Here is a 4,073-nt window from a genome sequence, read left to right as displayed (position 1 = left end):
CCGTGCAAGACTAATGGATGGCGTATGGATTAGGGAAAAATGGCAAGAAAATGAATGGGACTGAGAATGTATATATACTGAATGTATTAATGTATGTGTATAAAGACCACTGTAAATAAAAATGTATAATGAATGTACACTGTAAAAAGAAATGTAAAATGAAAAATGTAATAGCTGAGCAACAGAGGTACCCAACAATGAGGAATGAGATGGGGGCTGTTAGCTCATTATGCTTAGTCATTCCCCATGTTGGGAATGGGTTAACTAAAGCACAGCAATTATGTGAAGGACACACAGCTGTACCGGATCAAAGGGGCTGGCTATAAAACACAAGCCCAGGGAGCCAGGCTGTGTGGGGGAAGATAGGAGTATAGCTTATGTTGGTGATTGTATTCTGTATGCACGTTGATAAAGTTTTACTGGCACAAAGCTCAGTGTCGGAGTGGTCTATGCCTAATTGCCGGTTCAGGTACGCTGTTACTCACACACCTCTGTGTCCTGTGCAACAAGTTACGTCTGCCTTGTTGGTTCGGGGCACAAGAGCTCAACGTTGTCGGCCTTCTGTTATGATTTCATTTGTGTGTTTAGCTGTGAGAGAGACCTTGGGGTTGTAGTGGACAGCACAATGAAAATGTTGACCCAGTGTGTGGCAGCTGTGAAAAAGGCAAATTCCATGCTACGGATAATTAGGAAAGGAATTGAAAATAAAACAGCCAATATCATAATGCCGTTGTATAAATCTATGGTGCGGCCGCATTTGGAATACTGTGTACAGTTCTGGTCGCCTCATCTCAAAAAAGATATTATAGAGTTGGAAAAGGTTCAGGGGAGGGCAACCAGAATGATCAAGGGCATGGAGTGACTCCCTTATGAGGAAAGGTCGCAGCATTTGGGGCTTTTTAGTTTAGAGAAAAGGTGGGTCAGAGGAGACATGATAGAAGTGTATAAAATTATGCATGGCATTGAGAAAGTGGATAGAGAAAAGTTTTCCTCCCTCTCTCATAATACTAGAACTTGTGGACATTCAAAGAAGCTGAATGTTGGAAGATTCAGGACAGACAAAAGGAAGTACTTTTTTACTCAGCGCATAGTTAAACTATGGAATTTGCTCCCACAAGACGCAGTAATGGCCACCAGCTTGGATGGCTTTAAAAGAAGATTAGACAAATTCATGGAGGACAGGACTATCAATGGCTACTAGCCATGATGTCTGTGCTCTGCCACCCTAGTCAGAGGCAGCATGCTTCTGAAAACCAGTTGCTGGAAGCCTCAGGAGGTGAGAGTGTTCTTTCACTCGGGTCCTGCTTGCGGGCTTCCCCCAGGCACCTGGTTGGCCACTGTGAGAACAGGATGCTGGACTAGATGGCCACTTGCCTGATCCAGCAGGCTGTTATGTTCTTATGTGAGGAGTGTGGCCCCTGCCTGTTACAAGTTCAACGTTGTTCAGAAGCACATCTGAGGAGGAGGAGGAGGAGAAGAAAGTGAGCCTTCTTTTTAATTCCCTCCATTTTTATTTTCCTTTAGAGCAATTGCAGGTTGGCCTCTTGGCATTTCAGCAAGCCGGGTTTTCCTCCGTTAGCAGCCTAACCTGTTTACATACTGGTAGACTAAACTATCCGTCACTTTAATTTAATAACAAAAGACACTTAAAAGGCAGAGAGCAGAGCCAAAGTAAAATGTATTCCCAGGTCTTTCCCCTTGAAGCAGTCCATTGGTCCCACAGCAACTATATGTGAGTCCTTTTGCCTTGGAGTCAACGTTTTAACTGGCAAGCTGCAAGCTCAAAAAAAATATATCCAGGAATGACAAAGTGGTGTCTGGGAGGGAGAGAAAAATACTAACATGCAAATGTTTTCCTTTGGACTATGATTATGGCACCACTTTTAAGCACAGCAAATCTTATTCTGCATCACTAGAACTCAAAATGTTTTGTTCAGGACAAATTTTGCATACATTTGCATAATTTTGTTTTTTTTTCTTTAAATCTTTATATTTTATGTTCCGATAAATACACAAATAGAACACAAGATGTAACATTTGCAGAGGTTCAATAACTTAATTCTAGCATAGAAGAACTATTATATGCAAATGCTAGCTATTCTCCCAAAATAAAATAAAGACTCTCCATGGTTTTTGTTTTTCATACCATTGTGCATGTTCTCTACACATTGGCAGAGCAAATGGCCCGTCACTTGAATAACAAAAAAGGCATAAAAGTAGAGGGAAAGGGAAAATATTTTCTCAGATTTACACAACCATTCAACATTAGGAGCCAAGGCTACACACCATTTATTGGCAATTAAAATGTTTGCCTCCTGTTCTGACCAGGTTTGGGGTTTTCTTGTTTTTAATGAGCCTATCAAGTAAGCCCAAAATGATATTTATGGGATTAAGTGGGATGTCATCAATTTAATTACATATAATGTGTGCAATCCATCTTCTTGCAGGCAGAAGGCTTAATAGAGCCCTCTGTCCTCACTCAGAACAAACAGAAGGGGGGATGTCCATTTGGGAAAAGGCTGTAAGTGGTAGAGCATCTGCCTTGCATGCAGAAGGTCCCAGGTTCAATCACCGGCAAGTGCAGGTATGGTTGGGAATATTCTCTACCTGAAACCCTGAAGGACCTGTATTAGGCAGGGCTGGTGATGGGTGTAGCCTAGGGAGAGGGCATAACCAGGGAAACACCGGAGGGCCCCATTTGGTCCACAGGCCTGAGGTTCTCCATCCCTGCAATAAACCATAGTTCAGCACTATGTGAACAAACTCCCAGAAGTCTAGGGACTGAGAGTTTTCCTCTCTCTTGAGTGCTTTCCTTTCCTTCTGCAACATGTTACAGAGGAGGAGATTCAAAGCATCCACATCCTTATGGAAACCAACCACTGTTTGCCATTATTTCTGAACTAGGGATCAGTCTAAATGATGTTGTCTTAGAAGAAGCCATACTTCAGAAACAATGGTTTAATCTTTGCTTGTTTCAATAAGCCATAGTTTCAACCAACCACAATTTGTTCTTGAAGGATGCAGTGACAAGTGGCAGTTCATCTGAACCTGGCCCCATCAGAGGAGGAGAGGGTTGGTGGGACTTAACAAACCCAAGACTTCCCCAGACTCATCCGTGTAGCAGTAAGTTATAATTTTAGCACTACTTCCAAACATTTTGAGAACCTCTGGTTGAAGACTGAATTTACATTAATATAACATGTTTACTTTATTAAAGATATAATGAACTGAAACATGCTCCATATAATGCCATAATCGAGGGTGGAGGGTGGGGCTGGTGGTGTGTGTGTTAGGGAAAGGAGGTGCAGCTGGGACCCTGACTGAAGGCTGTGTTTTTTCCCTCTCTCCAGGTACCTATTTAAACCCTTTCCTGGCAAGGGCAGGAGCCGAAGGGTGAGAACAAAAGGGCTCTCGTCTTGTGGCTCTCAGCCTGGGGCGAGCAGCCTGAGCACAAGATTCTGGCCTATAAGGCATTAGTGGAGTGTGCCAGCTGACTGGTGGGGAAGAAATGTATAGTCGCTGGATGATTTCAACACAATCCATCTTCAAATCCCCATCCATGGACATACAACTTGTGCTACTGCAGATCACTTTGCGCCTTATCCTCAGGATGACATTGTTACCCCCTGTTGGGTGGAGGTGGAATGATTGGGTGTGCTCGCTGGCGACAGGAGGGAGCTCCAGGGGTGGGAGTGTGTAGTGTTGCCCCACCTTTGGAGAGAGCGTATGTTTAGGTGGTAGCAGCAGAAGTGGGAGTGATGCTGCGACCTGTACGCACACACTCGTGTGTTTGGTGGGTTGGGTTGCTTGTCTTCCTGGTATATTTGTGTTTGAATCTGTTAGCAGTGATTATGATTTATTATGTTAGTTATTTTAGGTTATATTAATGTTTAAGATTTTTTAAAAAATGTTTTGTATTGTCTTAAATGTGTCATTTGGTTTTTATGATGTTTAATGTTAATGTTAAGATGTTAATGGTTAAGATGGTTTCTTTTAAATGTTTTGTATTGTTTTAATTTTGTTTGATTTTTTACAGCACTGTAAACCGCTTAGAAGCTTCTTTTAAAGTATGA

General features: G+C 42.4%; 1 long non-coding RNA gene across 1 annotated transcript; it reads left to right on the top strand.

The window, feature by feature from the left end:
- The first annotated feature begins 367 nt into the window (after positions 1-367).
- Positions 368-3,857, top strand: LOC133384529 (uncharacterized). The gene is made up of 3 exons (XR_009762602.1): positions 368-469; positions 3,018-3,123; positions 3,351-3,857. It is a non-coding gene; the product is annotated as an uncharacterized LOC133384529 (long non-coding RNA).
- The last annotated feature ends 216 nt before the right edge of the window (positions 3,858-4,073 follow it).

Source organism: Rhineura floridana, chromosome 4 (genome assembly GCF_030035675.1).
Source record: "Rhineura floridana isolate rRhiFlo1 chromosome 4, rRhiFlo1.hap2, whole genome shotgun sequence".
NCBI lineage: Eukaryota > Metazoa > Chordata > Lepidosauria > Squamata > Rhineuridae > Rhineura > Rhineura floridana.
This window is presented reverse-complemented; position numbering and strand designations above follow the sequence as displayed.